General features: G+C 45.7%; 2 protein-coding genes across 7 annotated transcripts in view; one reads left to right on the top strand and one right to left on the bottom strand.

Moving 5' to 3' along the window:
• Positions 1 to 19,312, top strand: part of LOC140399163 (nuclear receptor subfamily 6 group A member 1) — a 684,364-nt gene that overhangs the window by 89,019 nt on the left and 576,033 nt on the right. The gene's annotated exons all lie outside the window — the stretch shown is intronic.
• Positions 1 to 19,312, bottom strand: part of LOC140399164 (uncharacterized) — a 244,819-nt gene that overhangs the window by 95,012 nt on the left and 130,495 nt on the right. For 2 of the 5 annotated variants that reach the window (XR_011937650.1, XR_011937653.1), the window contains 2 exons: positions 10,317 to 14,122; positions 228 to 5,162 (listed from right to left, as the gene is read on the bottom strand). The exons of 1 other annotated variant lie outside the window; for it this stretch is intronic. The gene's annotated coding sequence lies outside the window, so the exon portion shown is untranslated. Of the gene's footprint in view, positions 1 to 227; positions 5,163 to 10,316; positions 14,123 to 19,312 lie in introns of those variants that run through there. 2 more of the 5 variants (XR_011937651.1, XR_011937652.1) reach the window with 2 other exon arrangements.

The following is a 19,312-nucleotide window of genomic DNA, read 5'->3' as shown; positions in this document are numbered from 1 at the left end:
CACAAAATTCTGAACCCTTAATAGATACACATTTCTGTTCCTGGGCATGAAATTGCAAATATGGTTCAAACACCTTCAGTTTCCCATGAAAGAAGTAGGGTTGAGCTTTTTCTTTTTTTTTAAAATGTATTTTATTCCAAACAAAGCAGCAACATATACAAAAACACACTCCACAAACTCTCAGTCCACACTTTGTACAATTTCCCCCCATTTTACCCCCCCCCACCCACAACGAACAGTTCCTCAAACATCGTCATGAACAACTCTCACCATGTCTCAAAGCACTCCGCTGACCCCCTCAACTCAAATTTAATCTTTTCCAACCAGAGAAAATCGTACAAACCCCCCAGCCAGGGGCGGCATATCCAACCTCCAATTCCCTGAGGCAGTGCGGGCTCATCTTGACCGAGTCCATCTTGCTAATTTGTGCCACCATAGCTCAATGCTTTTGAGGGCATGAACTTCTTCAGCAGCCAAGGGCTGAAGATGTCACTGAGGAGGATAGTGTCAGTGGCATCATCATCAGCAACCGCCTTAGCCCCTGACCTGAGGGACCGTATGTGCAACAGATCCGAGTGATGAAGGCTGCCCCTGCAGTGATGTCGGAGGCGCCCCCCACTAGCACCTGCACAATGGGAATGACTGCATGTACAACTCTGCTGCATACCAATACAAGTGAGCAAGCTGCCACCACCTCCATGGCTACAAGTGGACCACTGCATGAAAATGGCTGAGGGTGGAGGCCGTTACATCAACTAGAGCACTGACTAGGTCACTGGAGTGTCACATGTTTCTGCTCACTTTTTGTTTTTTTGAGCACCATGTGCCAACATTACATGAGACCTGACATATGAGCAACCTTTTATTAGTGGTCTTACAGTAAGAGAGGGATGAAGTGTTGAAGGGAGAGCAAGGCCAGTGAAACCTCTGGGCAGATGTGCATCCTTCATTGGCAGCTAGAGTTGCTGTTTCAGGCTGCCTTTTCAAAGGAAGGAAGCCAAAGAGGTACCAGGCAAAGTGCCTCAATGACTACCGTCCGGTGGCCCTGACTTCAGTCGTAATGAAGTGCTACGAGAGGTTGATCATGAAGCGCATCACCTCCATACTCCCAGAACGCCTTGATCCACTGCAATTCGCATACCGTCGCAACCAGTCCACAGCAGACACCATTTCCCTGGCCCTACACTCATCCCTAGAGCATCACGACAACAAGGACTCCTACATCAGACTCCTATTTATTGACTACAGCTCCGCCTTCAACACCATAATCCCAGCCAAGCTCATATTAGAGCTCCAAAACCTAGGACTTGGCTCCCCACTCTGCAACTGGATCCTCGATTTTCTGACCAACCGACCACAATCAGTAAGAATGAACAACAACACCTCCTCCACAATAGTCCTCAATACCGGGGCCCCGCAAGGCTGCGTACTTCGCCCCCTACTCTACCACCTGTACACAAGACTGCGTGGCAAAAGTTGTTTCCAACTCCATCTACAAGTTTGCTGATGATACAACCATAGTGGGCTGGATCTCGAATAATGACGAGTCAGAATGCAAGAGGGAGATTGAGAACCTAGTGGAGTGGTGCAGCGACAACAATCTCTCCCTCAATGCCAGCAAAACTAAAGAGCTGGTCATTGACTTCAGGAAGCAAAGTACTGTACACACCCCTGTCAGCATCAACGGGACCGAGGTGGAGATGGTGAGCAGTTTAAAATTCCTAGGGGTGCACATCTCCAAAGATCTGTCCTCGCCCACCCATGTCGACGCTACCACCAAGAAAGCACAACAGCCCCTATACTTCCTCAGGAAAGTAAGGAAATTTGGCATTAACCCTTACCAACTTCTACAGATGCACCATAGAAAGCATCCTATCTGGCTGAATCACAGCCTGGTATGGCAACTGCTCGGTCCAGGACCGCAGGAAACTTCAGAGAGTCGTGAACACCGCCCAGTCCATCACATGAACATGCTTGCCATCCATTGACTCCATCCACACCTTCCGCTGCCTGGGGAAAGGGGGCAGCATAATCAAAGACCTCACCCACCCTGCTTACTCACTCTTCCAACTTTTCCCATCGGGCAGGAGATACAGACGTCTGAGAACACGCACAAACAGGCTCAAAAACAGCTTCTTCCCTGCTGCTACCAGACTCCTAAATGACACTCTTATGGACTGACCTCATTAGCACTACACCCTGTATGCTTCATCCGATGCCGGTGCTTATGTAGTTACATTGTATACCTTGTGTTGCCCTATTATGTATTTTCTTTTATTCCCATTTCTTCCCATGTACTTAATGATCTGTTGAGCTGCTCGCAGAAAAATACTTTTCACTGTACATCGGTATACGTGACAATAAACAAATCCAATCCAATCTTGCAATCAGCTCAACGTGTATTCCAAACCATGCTGTTCCATATGGGTCAGTGAGGCTCAACTGAAATCCAGGCTAAAATTAGGTGATCCCTGAGGTTAATGACATCCTGATGAGACCCTTGGGCCCTCTGCTGGGCCCGGTCATCTCCCTGTGCAGCTGGGTTACCTCTGTGTCCTGTATCTTCTTCCGTTAAACCATGCCCATCCAGAATTTCACCCCCTTCATGCACTTCTTCCTAGAGGGCCATATTATGGAGAGCAGAGCAGACCACCACAAATGCAAAGATGAAAGAAAAAATGCTGGAAAATCTCAGCAGGTCTGGTAGCATCTGAAGGAAGAGAAAAGAGCTAACGTTTTGACTCTTTGTCAAAGCTAACAGACCGAGAAAGTGGGAAATATTTATACTGTGGAGTGAGAATGAAAGATGAGTCATAGCCACAGAAACCCAGGGAAACCGGGTGCTAATGGCCACAGAAACCAAGGGGAAAGAGTGCTAATGGCAGTCCCCAGAGAGAACAAAAGACGTGAAAAGTCAAACAACAGAGAAACTAACATCAGAGGATGAACTGTAAATGTGGGGGGAGGGGAAGGGGAAAGCAAAGAGGAGAATGGTTAAGGAAAGGTGGATAAGATTGGGGGGGGGGGTTAAATATATATTAAGAAAGAAAGAAATGGTAAAAGACAGTTAAAATGAAATGGGATGAAAACAAATGGGTCGAGGTGGGGTAGTGCTGATCATGTGAAGTTGTTGAATTCGATGTTCAGACCGAAGGCTGTAGCGTGCCTAACCAGAAGATGAGATGTTGTTCCTCCAGTTTGCGTTGAGCTTCACTGGAACATTGCAGCAGGCCAAGAACAGACATGTGGGCATGGGAGCAGGGTCTTTTGTTAAAATGGCAAGCAACAGGAAGTCAAGGTCCTGAATGCGCACAGACCGAAGATGCTCAGCAAAGCGATCACCCAGTCTGCGTTTTGTCTCTCCGATATAGAGGAGACCACATTGGGAGCAGCGAATGCAGTAGAGAAAATTGGAAGAGATGCAAGTGAAACACTGCTTAACCTGGAATGAGTGTTTTCAGCCTGGGATGTTAAGTATGGAAGAGGTAAAGGGGCTGGTGTTATACCTTCTGCAATTGCATGGGAAGGTGCCATGGGTGATGGTAGAGGTACTGGGTATGGTGGAGGAGTGGACTAGATTGTCTCGGAGGGTACGGTCTCTGCGGAATGCTGACAGAGGGAGTGAAGGAAAGATGTGTTTGGTGGTGGCGTCACGCTGGAGTTGGCGAAAATGGCGGAGGATTATGCTTTGCATACGGAGGCTGGTGGGATGAAATGTGAGAGCGAGGGGGACTCTATCCTTGTTCTGGGAGGGAGTGGAGGGGGCGAGGGTAGTGGCGCAGGAGATGGACCGCACACTGTTGAGGGCCCTGTCCACAACTGTAGGTGGGAAATCACGGTTGAGGAAGAAGGAACACAATTTTGAAGCACCATTTTGGAAAGTGGCATCATCGGAACAAATGCGACAAAGGAACCACATCTTCAGAAGCATGATAGCCTGCTCATTGCTTGTCATAATGAGCACATGATTGAAGTTGTTGTGCCTCTGTGTCAGGTTAATGTAGAGTGGTAGAAAGCCAACTCTTCAAGGAATATCCCCTGTTCCCTTAAATTGATCCTTGGAGTTTGGAATTTAGGGAATGAAGAGCTGAAGCAGGCTGGAGTGGTAGAGGATGAAGGGGTCATGCTGCCAAAGAAGCAAGCACCCATATGTGTGGTTACAGACCAGTTGAATGTTCAGGGCATGGGAGCCCTTTATATTGATGAGCCTCACTGGGCATTCAGTTGATGTCTTGATGATTACATGAGTGCAATTGATGATGCCTTGCATGTTGAAAATCAAGTGATGGAAGGAAACCCATTGTCCTTTCTGCCCGTGAGGTATGAACTGTCTACCGTTGAATGTACTGCCCAGCATTCACAACTAGTGAGTTGCGACATGTAGTGGTGCACAGCTGGTTGTGAAATGGCACCGTCCACTGCTGAGCCTTGGATGGAGCCAGAAGCAAAATGGTTCAAGGCCGAAGTGACTTTGGCTACTGGCAGGAAATTGAGTTATGCTGCAAAGTATGAAGTGTTCTGTGACAGTAGAACAAACTTCTGCGGCGTCTGCCTGCAGAGTTGCAGTTTCCTACAGTACTGGTTTTCGATCATCTCAAGGTCTCTTCCTTCCTGCCTAATACCTTTCCTCTGGCCGTCTGATGTCTGGCGCTCTGCTCTCTCTGCGGAGGATGTTATTGCATAGCGCCACTGGACCTGTGCTCTTATTGCCAGCTGCAGTCTTCTCTGTGTACAGATGACCTCTCAATTGTATTTGGAACTCTAGCTCCCTCTTTTACTCCTGAAATACCAGCAAGGGGGCTCCACCTGTGCTACCAGAGTGCTTACTAACCATTTTCCTCACAAAATGTACTGACACAATGGCATCTATATGTCTTTGGCTGAGTCCACTTCTTTGTTATTCATTTTTCCCATGACCTGTGGACTTTAATTAATTGGCATCTGAAGGTTTGCACACGAAATTATCAGGTACAGTAGAGGGATATCATGGGCTTGTAGCTTTGCATCTCCTAACACTTACACTTGTTCCTCCTCATTTGAATATTATATCAGTGTCCCTCCTTCATATGGGCTGCTGCTAGCTGGGTTGATGCAGCATTCAAAGTTACTGTGTCATGCGTGAGACCATGATGCCGCTCGGTCCTAAGACTTCCTCTTGGGACCTACAAATGGGAAAAGGACAGTATGTTGCAATCGAGCCTCAAACTGTTAACTTCAAATCAGGAAAGAACATCAATGTTTAATTGTTAAACAAATCTCAGTGACTATTGGTCCATTGGAGGAAAATGATAGGAAATGTACAAATTAATCAGAAAATGTTGATGGTGGCACCACAACGTCAAACTGTGTATTCTTGTGCCTTCAACCCATTCTCATGGAATTAGTGAGGGTGAATATCTTCATGCATTGAGAATGTTTTTGGATTACTACTGCCTGTCTGTACTCATCCCTTGCCAATTGCCTTGTCTGCAAGCAGAAAATAGTAAAGAATATTGTAAGAACATATGAGAAACTCAAACAGCTCTATCCTGGATTCATCATTTTGCGAATAGGTTAGCGTAGCAAATAGGTTTTTCAGTTCCAGAACTGAGTTGGAACTGAACTTGTTTCCACCAAATATCCCACTGTAATTATGCTGTACACCTCCTATTGTAAGTGCGTAGAAGATTGCGTGCCAAAGAAGGTAGTATGTGGGAGTGTCCCTTTAAGAAATGTTTTTGTCTGATAACATGGCTTCAGCGATGTCATTGTGTGGGTGGAGCTGGGCTGTGGCTCTGGGTTTTACTTTCGTTTTGGTTTGGGCTTGTTTTGGTTGCTTGAGTGTTTTGCTTATGTTTTCACATTTGGCTGCTGTATTCAGACAGACACGTATCTTGGAGTGTCTCTCCACCTTCAGTTTATTTAAAAGCTGTTTCCAGACTGCTTGATAACTTGAAAAGAAATAATTGTTTTCTGGAAAGAATTCAAACCTGCTGTTTTGAAAAGGAAACGAGAGTGTCTTGAGTGCTGTGTGCTGGGCCACACCTTTGAAAAGGGTTTTCTGGTTTATCAACAAAGAACAAAGAAATGTACAGCACAGGAACAGGCCCTTCCAAGCCCGTGCCGACCATGCTGCCCGACTAAACTACAATCTTCTACACTTCCTGGGTCCGTATCCCTCTATTCCCATCCTATTCATGTATTTGTCAAGATGCCCCTTAAATGTCACTATCGTCCCTGCTTCCACCACCTCCTCTGGTAGCGAGTTCCAGGCGCCCACTACCCTCTGCATAAAAAAACTTGCCTCGTGCATCTACTCTAAACTTTGCCCCTCTCACCTGAAACCTATGCCCCCTAGTAATTGACCCCTCTACCCCAGGGAAAAGCCTCTGACTATCCACTCTGTCTATGCCCCTCATAATTTTGTAGACCTCTATCAGGTCGCCCCTCAACCTCCTTTGTTCCAGTGAAAACAAACCTAGTTTATTCAACCGCTCCTCATAGCTAATGCCCTCCATACCAGGCAACATTCTGGTAAATCTCTTCTGCACCCTCTCTAAAGCCTCCACATCCTTCTGGTAGTGTGGCGACCAAAATCGAACACTATACTCCAAGTGTGGCCTAACTAAGGTTCTATACAGCTGCAACATGACTTGCCAATTCTTATACTCAATGCCCCGGCCAATGAAGGCAAGCATGCCGTATGCCTTCTTGACTACCTTCTCCACCTGTGTTGCCCCTTTCAGTGACCTGTGGACCTGTACTCCGATCTCTTTGACTTTCAATACTCTTGAGGGTCCTACCATTCACTGTATATTCCCTACCTGCATTAGACCTTCCAAAATGCATTACCTCACATTTGCCCGGATTAAACTCCATCTGCCATCTCTCCGCCCAAGTCTCCAAACAATCTAAATCCTGCTGTATCCTCTGACAGTCCGCATCGCTATCCGCAATTCCACCAACCTTTGTGTCGTCTGCAAACTTACTAATCAGACCAGTTACATTTTCCTACAAATCATTTATATATACTACAAAGAGCAAAGGTCCCAGCACTGATCCCTGTGGAACACCACTGGTCACAGCCCTCCAATTAGAAAAGCATCCTTCCATTGCTACTCTCTGCCTTCTATGACCTAGCCAGTTCTGTATCCACCTTGCCAGCTCACCCCTGATCCTGTATGACTTCACCTTTTGTACTAGTCTACCATGAGGGACCTTGTCAAAGGCCTTACTGAAGTCCATATAGACAACATCAACTGCCCTACCTGCATCAATCATCTTAGTGACCTCCTCGAAAAACTCTATCAAGTTAGTGAGACACGACCTCCCCTTCACAAAACCATGCTGCCTCTCACTAATACGTCCATTTGCTTCCAAATGGGAGTAGATCCTGTCTCGAAGAATTCTCTCCAGTAATTTCCCTACCACTGAAGTAAGGCTCACCGGCCTGTAGTTCCCTGGATTATCCTTGCTACCCTTCTTAAACAGAGGAACAACATTGGCTATTCTCCAGTCCTCTGGGACATCACCTGTAGACAGTGAGGATCCAAAGATTTCTGTCAAGGCCTCAGCAATTTCCTCTCCAGTCTCCTTCAGTATTCTGGGGTAGATCCCATCAGGCCCTGGGGACTTATCTACCTTAATATTTTTTAAGACACCCAACACCTCGTCTTTTTGGATCTCAATGTGACCCAGGCTATCTACACACCCTTCTCCAGACTCCACATCCACCAATTCCTTCTCTTTGGTAAATAGTGATGCAAAGTATTCATTTAGTACCTCGCCCATTTCCTCTGGCTCCACACATAGATTCCCTTGCCTATCCGGGCCAACCCTTTCCCTGGCTACCCTCTTGCTTTTTACGTACGTGTAAAAAGCCTTGGGATTTTCCTTAACCCTATTTGCCAAAGACCTTTCGTGACTCCTTTTTGCCCTCCTGACTCCTTGCTTAAGTTCCTTCCTACTTCCCTTATATTACACACAGGCTTCGTCTGTTCCCAGCCTTTTAGCCCTGACAAATGCCTCCTTTTTCTTTTTTTGACGAGGCCTACAATATCTCTCGTTATCCAAGGTTCCCGAAAATTGCCGTATTTATCCTTCTTCCTGACATGAACATGCCGGTCCTGAATTCCTTTCAACTGACACTTGAAAGCCTCCCACATGTCAGATGTTGATTTGCCCTCAAACATCCGCCCCCAATCTATGTTCTTCAGTTCCCGCCTAATATTGTTATAATTAGCCTTCCCCCAATTTAGCACATTCATCCTAGGACCACTCTTATCCTTGTCCACCAGCACTTTAAAACTTACTGAATTGTGGTCACTGTTCCCGAAATGCTCCCCTACTGAAACATCTACCACCTGGCCGGGCTCATTCCCCAATACCAGGTCCAGTACTGCCCCTTCCCTAGTTGGACTGTCCACATATTGTTTTAAGAAGCCCTCCTGGATGCTCCTCACAAACTCCGCCCCGTCTAAGCCCCTGGCACTAAGTGAGTCCCAGTCAATATTAGGGAAGTTGAAGTCTCCCATCACCACAACCCTGTTGTTTTTATTCTTTTCCAAAATCTGTCTACCTATCTGCTCCTCTATATCCCGCTGGCTGTTGGGAGGCCTGTCGTAAACCCCCAACATTGTGACTGCACCCTTCCTGTTCCTGATCTCTACCCATATAGCCTCACTGCCCTCTGAGGTGTCCTCCCGCAGTACAGCTGTGATATTCTCCCTAACCAGTAGCGGAACTCCGCCACCCCTTTTACATCCCCCTCTATCCCGCCTGAAACATCTAAATCCTGGAACGTTTAGCTGCCAATCCTGCCCTTCCCTCAACCAGGTCTCTGTAATGGCAACAACATCATAGTTCCAAGTACTAATCCAAGCTCTAAGTTCATCTGCCCTACCCGTAATACTTCTTGCATTAAAACATATGCACTTCAGGCCACCAGACCCGCTGTGTTCAGCAACTTCTCCCTGTCTGCTCTGCCTCAGAGCCCCACTGTCCCTATTCCCTAGTTCTCCCTCAATGCTCTCACCTTCTGACCTATTGCTCCCGTGCCCACCCCCCTGCCATACTAGTTTAAACCCTCCCGTGTGACACTAGCAAACCTCGCGGCCAGGATATTTATGCCTCTCCAGTTTAGATGCAACCCGTCCTTCTTATATAGGTCACACCTGCCCCGAAACAGCTCCCAGTGGTCCAGATAACGGAAACCCTCCCTCCTACACCAGCTGTTTAGCCAAGTGTTTAGCTGCTCTATCTTCCTATTTCTAGCCTCACTGGCACGTGGCACAGGGAGTAATCCCGAGATCACAACCCTAGAGGTCCTGTCTTTTAACTTTCTGCCTAGCTCCCTGAACTCCTGCTGCAGGACCTCATGCTCCTTCCTCCCTATGTCGTTAGTACTAATATGTACAACGACCTCTGCCTGTTTTTCTCCCCCTTCAGGATGCCCTCGACCCGTTCGGAGACATCCTGGATCCTGGCACCAGGGAGGCAACATACCATCCTAGAGTCTCTTTCACGTCCACAGAAGCGCCTATCTGTGCCCCTGACTATAGAGTCCCCTATTACTATTGCTCTTCTGCGCTTTGACCCTCCCTTCTGAACATCAGAGCCAGCCGTGGTGCCACTGCTCTGGCTGCTGCTGTTTTCCCCTGATAGGCTATCCCCCCCGACAGTATCCAAAGGGGTATACCTGTTCGAGAGGGGGACAACCACATGGGATTCCTGCACTGACTGCCTGCCCTTTCTGGTGGTCACCCATTTCTCTGCCTGCACCTTGGGTGTGACCACATTTATATAACTGCGATCTATGACGCTTTCCGCCACCTGCATGCTCCTAAGTGCATCCAATTGCTGCTCCAACCGAACTATGCGGTCTGTGAGGAGCTCCAGTTGGGTGCACTTTCTGCAGATGAAGCCATCCGGGACGCTGGAAGCCTCTCGGACCTGCCACATCTCACAGTCAGAGCACTTAACCCCTCTAACTGACATTGCGTCAATTAATTAAAATTAAAAGTTTAAAAACATTTTTTTCTATATATATATATTTTTTTAAAGTTACTGTTAACTATCTGTTTCCTAGCACTAGATTTCTAATATAAATCTGAAAGCTAAATATAGTACTCTCCGATCTCTGGCTTAGATACCCCTCTAAATTATAATTAAGTAATTATATTTAATTAGTTACCAATGCTTAATTTTTTTAATTTAGTGTAGATTCCCAACCAGCCACTCAGGTCACAGCTTTTCTGTGATGTCACTTCAGTTTCCCCCCGACGCACACAATTTTAAAAAGGTATAAAAGTAGAAATGAGTAAAAATCACTTACTTACCTTCTTACCTTCTGAGTGTCTTAGATGTTCTCGGGTTCTCTCCCTGACAGAGACTGCTCCTCCTCCTCCGATGGCTCCCGAAACTAGGCCGCGATCTTTTAAAATCTCCGCTCAGACTCGCAGCTCCTCCGCTTTTTAAATCTCCGCTCCGACTAGCAGCTCCCGCGCTTTTTAAATCTCCCGGCTCTCTCTCCTCCAGCGCTGTTTTCAATGTCCCGGCTCTCTTTCCTCCCGCGCTTTTTAAATCTCCCGGCTTTCTCTCCTCTCGCGCTGTTTTCACTGTCCCGGCTGTCTCTCCTCCCGCGCTGTTTTCACTGTCCCGGCTGTCTCTTCTCCCGCGCTGTTTTCACTGTCCCGGCTGTCTCTCCTCCCGTGCTGTTTTCACTGTCCCGGCTGTCTCTCCTCCCACGCTGTTTTCACTGTGCCGGCTGTCTCTCCTCCCGCGCTGTTTTCACTGTGCCGGCTGTCTCTCCTCCCGCGCTGTTTTCACTGTCCGGCTGTCTCTCCTCCCGCGCTGTTTTCAATGTGCCCGGATGTGTATCGGATCTTGTTATTAAATTGGAACAGCTTGAGGGGGAAATTTATTAATGGTTATACATAGTGCAGTAGCTGTGTGGGGTATTTATGTTTGGTAGTTGATAAAAACGCTTACTGTGTGTGTTTATAAATTTGTAGAATAAACTTTGTTTTTGATTAAAAGTGCTTAAGGCCTCTGTTGAATAACAACTGAAAGGCAGGCCCTTGAGCTCATCGTAATCAAAATCGATAAACAGTTGTAGGTCAGGTGAACTCCACGATATACTTTGGAGTTTTCTAAACCCTGGCCCATAACAAATTGGGGGCTCGTCTGGGTTAAAAGCCTATCTTTCGTGATTGGGTTGGCTTAGTGAACCTAAAGATAGTGAGGGGTGAGCATATTTGTGTTTGCTTTTCAGGTGGTATTCCAGTGTAAGTAGGGAGTGTGTTGTGGACAATGGATCTTTCAGAGGCTCACGCGTTTTTGGGGGTGGAGAAGGTCACACGCAGTACCTTACAAACAGAGACTTAAAAAAGGCTTTTAGATTTGGCAAAAACAGTTAATATTGCCTGATAAAATACAAAAAGAAAAGGTAATTGCGGCGGTAGCTGAGCATTTAAAATTGCCTGAGACACAATCAGAATCATTGGAAATGGCAAGAATTCAATTACAGATCAAGCAGCTTGACCATGAAAAAGAGTTAAAGCAGCTTGAATATGAAATAAGGGTAAAAAAAAGAGAAAGGGAGATTAGCAGCAGAAATGGCAGATGATTATGAATTAGTTCATAAATCAAAGTTTGGTTTCCGACATCAGTTTCAGCCTGTGAGGGATAGAAACTGGGGAAAAGAAAAATACTCAGGTGGTAAAGATAAAGGGGATCTGATGGGAGATAATAAGGAGAATGTATCTCAGATTAAAAAAGAAATCCAGGAGGGAGGAAGAGAAATGAAAAGTTTTGGATGTTTTTACTGTAATAAACTAAGCCATGTAAAGTCACAGTGTTGGGGGTTGAAGAAAAGCATGGGAAGACTGATGTGGTAAAACAGGATAAGCCAGTGGTGTTTGTTAAAGTGGAAAAGGAAAGCCCAATTGAAGCGAAGGAGGTGCAAAAGATTGTACAGCCTGTTCAAGAGGTGATTGACAAGAAGGTGTCAGATCTCTTTAAAGAATTTCCTTGTGCGCGTAAAGTTTACCCGTGTGTACCAGGAGGAGTAGGTAAAGAAGTCAGAATTTTAAGAGATACGGGAGCTAGTCAATCTTTGATGGTAAGAGATGAGGAGTTATGTAGTTTGGGAGGAATATTGCCAGAAAAGGTGTTAATATGTGGGTGAGAAGAGTAGTGTTCCATTATATAAGGTGAGGTTGGAAAGTCCAGTGAAGTGGTAGTAGGAGTAATAGAGAAATTATCTTGTCCAGGAATACAGTTTGTTTTGGGTAACGATATAGCTGAATCGCAGGTGGGAGTAATGCTGACTGTGGTGGATAAGCCAGTGGAAAATCAAACAACTGAATTGTTGAAGGACGAATATCCGGGGATTTTTCCGGATTGTGTCGTAGCAAGGTTGCACAGTCACAGGTTAAGACAAGAGGAAAAATCAAAGAGTGAAGATAAAGTTGAAGTTCAATTGTCAAAAGCGATTTATGATCAGATGGTTTAAAAAGAACAAGAACAGGTCGAGGATGGGGCAGATATATTTAGTTCAGGAAAATTGGCGGAGTTACAACAAAAAGATATAGAAATAAGACAGATGTATCAGAAGCATACAGGGAAGAGGAATCAGAGTATATATATGAATGTTATTACCTCAAAAATTATGTCTTAATGAGAAAATGGAGACCTTTATATATGCAGGCGGAAGAAAAGTGGGCAGAAGTTCATCAAGTGGTGTTGCCTGTAGTGTATAGAAAGGAGGTGTTGCGAGTAGTACATGAGGTACCAGTAGGAGGTCATTTGGGAGTAAGGAAAACTCGAGCTAAAATATAAAAACATTTTTATTGGCCTGGACTACATAAAGATGTAGTTACATTTTGTCAATCATGTCACACATGTCAAGTGATGGGGAAGCCTCAAGCTGTGATAAAACCAGCACCCTTAACACCCATTCCAGCATTTGAGGAACCTTTTACAAGGGTCTTAATTGATTGCGTTGGACTGCTTCCGAAAACAAAAAGTGGGAATCAATATCTTTTGACTATAATGGATGTGTCTTCTAGGTTCCCAGAGGCCATTCCAGTACGCAATATTAAAGCTAAAAAGATGGAGGAGTTATTTGAATTCTTTACTAGATATGGACTACCCACAGAAATACAATCGGATCAAGGATCAAAGGTTATGCAAGGAAATTAGGGATTGCTTAGGAGTAAAACAATTTATATCAACTGCATACCATCCAGAATCGCAGGGAGCGTTCGAACAGTGGTATCCGACGTTAAAGACAATGTTGAGGGCTTATTGCCAAGATTATCCAGAGGATTGTGAAAAAGGAATTCCATTTGTCCTGTTTGCAATTAGGGATGCACCTAATGAGTCAACCAAATTCAGTCCTTTTGAACTAATTTTTGGTCATGAGGTGAGAGGACCACTTAAATTGATTAAGGTGAAATTGGTGAGAGAGCAGTCTGAAATTACATTATTGGATTACGTGTCAAAACTTTAGGGAACAATTAAATAGAGCAGGTGAATTGGCTGGTCAACATTTAAAAGTTGCACAGCACGTGATGAAACAGATAGCGGACAAAAAAGCTAAAGTTTGTAATTTTGCCAGTTGGAGATAAAGTTTTCGTATTGTTACCCGTGGTAGGTGAACCTTCATAAGCAAGGTTTTGTGGACGTTATCAGATTGAAAGTAAATTAAGTGAGGTGAATTATGTGGTAAGAACGCCAGATAGAAGGAAATCTCACCGAGTGTGTCACGTGAATATGTTTAAAAGGTATTTTGAAAGGGAAGGAGATAAAAAGAAGGAGGTTTCAGCGATTTTAACTTGGTGAACAAACAAATCCAGATGACTCTGAATTTGACACTCCTCAAATTAAATTGGATAACGAGGCTGTTCTTAAAAATTGGGATAAATTGTTGAGTTACCTTCCAGAGGAAAAACAAACTGACCTGAAAGAGTTATTAATATCACATGGGCAAGTTTGTGGAGATAAGTTGGGAAGAACTAAAATGGCTATACATGATGTAGATGTGGGAAATGCTGTTCCAATTAAACAACATTCAGATAGACTTCACCCTTTAAAATTGGCACAGGTTCAAAAAGAACATTTGCTGTTAGGTCTGCTGGATCTGAAATAGAAATTTCATGTGAACAATCATTGATTGATTTTAATTTTGCAAGCAAGGTAAAGTACAGTTGATGTAATCAACATCTTCTATCTCTCATGTGAAAACAAAAATTGCTGGTAGCACCCGTGGGGAGAGAAATAGAGTTAATGCTTTGAGTCGACATGACTCCTCAAAACTGTTCAGTACTGCTGTCTGACCTGTTGAGCATTTCCAGTACTTAATGATTTTATTTCAGGTTCTCAGCATCCGCAGTATTATGTTTTCATTTTGGTGCTTCCCATCGCTGTATCTGCCCCTCATGCCTCTATTTGAAGTAAAACAAAAACACCTGAATTTGATTTTCTATGGAATATTATCTCAAAGGTTCTAAATTTTGTGTTCCAGTTTAATTTTATATTGATTGGATAAATAAAGCTATAAACTCTATCAAAAAGTGAGGAAAACTTGCTTTTAGATTTGTTAGGAGATTATTCATACTGTATCAGGTAAAGGAATCCTGTGAATTGCAGGTCCTGCACCTGTGTGGGCAGAGGAATCCTGAGAATTGCACAATTCAGCACAAACTGAAATCTGGGAAGGTTTGCAACTCTCACTTGCTCAACATCCTAGAGTTTGCCTTGGGAGCCTCGGGTGCAAGATCTGGACTTCCCTCTATACACCTCTCCTTTTTACCTTGTTTCTCTCCTTTTAAGACATCTGACTTGGTATCTCCTTTTGTGGCTCTGTGCCATACTTGAAATGTTTAATTACATTAAAAGCTCTATATAATGCAAGGAGTTGTTGAATGAAATCATTCAACAACTTGTTGAATGAAATCATGAAGGCCTTCAAAAAAGGTCTTTACACCAGTTTATTCATTTTATTGTGAGATGCGTATTTTTAAATATACATTTCTATTAGAGTTTTCCATTTTTACAAATAACACAATCCCCAAAACTGGTACAGCACTCGTATAAATGTTTAAGAATACATAAATACAGAAAAATACAGAGTACCAACACAGTTGGTTCAGCTTAATCATTAAACCTGGTGCTTCCCGGATTTCCTGTGGCCTCCATGGTCTGATCAGTCACGCATAAAGTGGCTCCAGCCTGGAGCCGTTGGTTTGGCACTTTCTATCCGATTAATGGGAATTTTGACAGATAGTGTGAGGAGAGTGGAGGGTGTTAGTTTTCCCTTGATTGAAATGTCTACGGGGTATCAAACCCGGTTAAAGTCAGTGACAACCATAACCCAAGAGTTGAAGGAAACTCTTGGCACAGCACAAGCAGGGAAGATGGCGGAGGGGATAAAGTCGTCATCGACGGTTAAACTGCTGATGGAGCAATTGATGAACTTCATTAAGGAGGAATTTCAGCAGCAACGAAAGGAGATGCAGGGGGACTGGTTGAGTGCGATTGAGGGGCAGTAGCACCTCTTTGCGAGATCTTGGATCGGGTGGAGAAGCGCTTGGAGGCGCAAGGAACGATGATCCAAGAGATGGAAAACGGGGTGTCCGACAAGAACACCCAAATTGTGTCGCTGGAGGCAGAGATGGTGATCCTGAGTATGTCTGTAAGATGTGTGTGAGGGTGAGCAGGCATTGTCAAACTCAGGGTCACGACCCGCGGGTGGGTCGCGGGAGGGTCGAGGAGCCATCCGTCGCGGCGCTCCCGAATGCGCAAATCTGCCGCAGCAGCCGGCTGTTAATAACGCCGACTGCAAGAGGCCTTCAAAATGGCAGCGAACATGTAAAAAAAAAATGCGGCTGCACTGCGCATGCGTGCCAGACCATCGCCGCGCATGCGCAAAACTATGTGTATGCGCGACGATGATCGGGCACGCATGTGTAGTACGGCCACTTTTTTTTTTAAACGGTCGCAGCTTTTTGTTTTACAAGTTCGGGGGGGTTTTATTAATTTATTTTATTCATTTTTTTTACGAGTTCGGGGGGGTTTTATTTGATAAAATTTGAAAGGAAAAAAACGCAGAACTTTGGACAGATGGAGACTCCATACTTTCTGACACTGGGAGGCTTCACCTTCATCCAACAGGTTCCATTGGAGGAGCGTGTACGAGGGCCAAAGGGACCCAAAACCATTTCCTCCATTTTTGTCAGCAGCAAATAAGGTAAGAGAAAATGGTGGGTCGCGCAGGTCGGCCGGCGTAGGTCGCGAAGATCGGCCTGCGTGTGTCGCGAAGGTTGGCCGGTTGGTAAAAATGGGTCCCCTGAAAAGAAGTTTGAAGAACACTGATCAAGAGAATCGGTCTAGGTGGCAGAATCCTCACATTGTGAGCCTGCTGGTGGGAGAGGAAGGAACGAGTGCCATAGGCTATTTTGCGAAGATGTTTGCGAAGATGGTGGGAGGGGTAGGTTGACCGCCCCGGAGGTGGACCGGGCCCACAGGTCCTTGAGGCAGAAGATGAGAGCTGGGGAGTCATCATGAGCAGTGATTGTATGTATGCACAAGTTACAAGACAAAGAAAGGATCTTGAGATGGGCCAGGGCAACTCTGGACTACAGCTGGGAAGGAAATTGTATTCGGATGTATCAGGACATTGGTGCTGTCGTGGCCAAGAGACGGGCGGAATTCAATAAGGTGAAGGCAGAGCTGCATCGTTGTAATGTTCGGTTTGGAGTGCTGTACCCAGACAACTGGGTAACTTTGAGGGCTGGGAATATTATTTCTTGACTTCGTCAAGGAGCATTGGTTGGGGGAGGGCCGACTGAGGGACTACTGAGGGACTTTTGTACCATTTTGTATTTCTATTTTTCAAAACTACATTTGCGCCTTCGCCATACCCTTTTTGAAAAATATATTTTAATTCAAGTTTTTGGTATTTTAACATTTTAGTCATACAACAAAGCAAAGAAAAAACAACACAAAACCCACAACGCCCCCCCCCCCCCCCCCATAACCTCAACCACACATCCCACTTTGCCCCCCCCTCCTCATAACTGCTAATGGTAACCAGCTCCTCAAAATAAACAAACTCCATCTCTTGAGGAACCCCTCACTCGCACCCCCCCCAAAGCAAACTTCACCGTTTCCAAGTACAAAAACTTTGTTAGATCCCCCAGCCACACCACGGTACAGGGTGGAGCAACTGACCTTCACCCCAACGGGACCCGACTGCGACCATCTGCAAGGCAAAGGCTGAAACATCTGCCTCCGCTCCTGTCTGCAGCTCTGGCAAGTCCAACACCCCAAATATGGCCCCCAGGGGACAGGGCTCCAAATCCACGTGCAAGACCGTCGACAGGGTGCAATGAACATGAACGACCTCCAAAATCTCTCCAACTTGGGGCAGGACCAGAACATATGTGAGTGATTGGCCAGGCCCCTCCCACATCACTCAAATGTATCCTCCACGCCTTCAAACAACCGGCTCGTCTTCGACCTTTATCGGGTGCGCTCTATGTACTACCCTCTGCAGCACCTCACCCCAGCCTCACCTCCAATGCCATCCCCATCTCCTCTCATTTAGCCTTGATGCCCTCTAGAGACGCCATATCCTCCTCAAATCCTCCCGTAGATCGCCCCCCCCCCACCCCTCAGCCAGCCCTATCACAGACAGCACCCCCTCCAACAAAAAGGAGAGTGGTTCCACTGGCAAAGTCGGGGGTACCTTTTCTGCGAAATCCCGGACCTGCATATATCTGAAAACCTCTCTCCGTGGGATCCCAAACCTCTCCTCCAAACAAGCAAACGACCCTTCTAGAAATAAGTTGTTAATTTCTATTACCCCCCTCGCTCCTCCCATCTCTGAAACTTAGCACCCATTCCTTGCTGACTCAAACTCATGGTTTGAGATCAGTATCAACTTTGACCCTGCCCCTAAAGTACTGCATAAATTGCTTCCATATTTTCAATGAGGCCACCACCACCGGACTCCCTGAATATTTCCCTGGGACAAATGGGAGCGGCATCGTTTGCCAGCGCCCGCAACCCCGACCCCTTACAAGAGCCTGCCTCCATCCTCCCCCACAAAGCCTCTAGCTTCATACTCCAACCCCGCACCTTTTCAGTGTTCGGCGCCCAATAATAAGACATCAGGTTTGGAAGGACCAGGTTCCCTGACTGTCTCCTTCTCTGAAGCACCATCCTCCTAATCCTTGCCACCTTACCTGTCCCCACACACAACAAAATCAACCGCTTCACCCCTATAAAAAAACGTCTTCGGCAAAAAGACCGCTGGGAACTGAAATAAAAATAAAAACCGCAGCAAACTGAGCAGCGTAACAACCTGCAACCGGTCTGCCAACTTTAGTGGAAGGCTGCCGCATCTCAATAAATCTGCCTTGACCCCACCCACCAGGCTCGTAAAATTCAATTTATGGAGCAGGGCCCAATCTCGAGCCACCTTGCACTCCCAAGTGCCTAAAGTGGGTAGTTGCCACCTGGAATGACAACTCCCTCAAAACCGATTTATGCATCCAGAGAAGACATCATAAAACACTCTCTCTTTTTGACATTTAACTTATAGCCTGAAAACCCCCCAAATCGTCTAAGCAGTCCCATGGTAGCACAGTGGTTAGCTGCTGTTAGATCATTTGGACATTCTGAATTTTCCCTCTGTGTACCCAAACAGGCACCGGAATGTGGCGACTAGGGTCTTTTCGCAGTAACTACTTGTGGTGATGAAGATTATAATTATTATAACCCCCACTGAAGAACAATGGATCATCCATACAGAGACACCCTAAGCTCACACCCCCTCTCACTATCCTCTTCCATTTATCCAAGCACCTCAGCACTATGGGCAAGGGCTCTATCATTAGTGCAAACAGGAGGGGAGACGTGGGGCACTCCTGCCTCGTTCCCCTGTGTAATGGAATATACCCCAAATTCACCTAATTTGTGCACATACTGGCCTTCGGTTTATTATACAGCAACCTTTTAAAAAAATATATATTTTTATTCACCATATTTTCATCGTTTTCTACCGACAAAAGAAAAACAAGAACAACCCCAACAATATATAAAAAGAAATAATCCCACCCAAACCCAAGTCCCCCCCCGCCTCCCAAACAGTCAATGGTAACCAACTCCCGAAAGTGCAAAATGAATAAACCCCAACAATTGTAGAACCCCTCCTTCGCCCCCTTCAGCTCAAACATCACCGTCTCCAGGGTCAAAACCTCCAGCAGGTACCCCCCGCCACGCCGAGCCAGAGTGAAGAGACTGACCTCCACACCGATAGGACCTG

This window comes from Scyliorhinus torazame, chromosome 22 (assembly GCF_047496885.1).
Source record: "Scyliorhinus torazame isolate Kashiwa2021f chromosome 22, sScyTor2.1, whole genome shotgun sequence".
Lineage (NCBI taxonomy): Eukaryota > Metazoa > Chordata > Chondrichthyes > Carcharhiniformes > Scyliorhinidae > Scyliorhinus > Scyliorhinus torazame.
The sequence above is the reverse complement of the archived record's forward strand: the minus strand, read 5'-3'. Positions and strand labels throughout refer to the sequence as shown.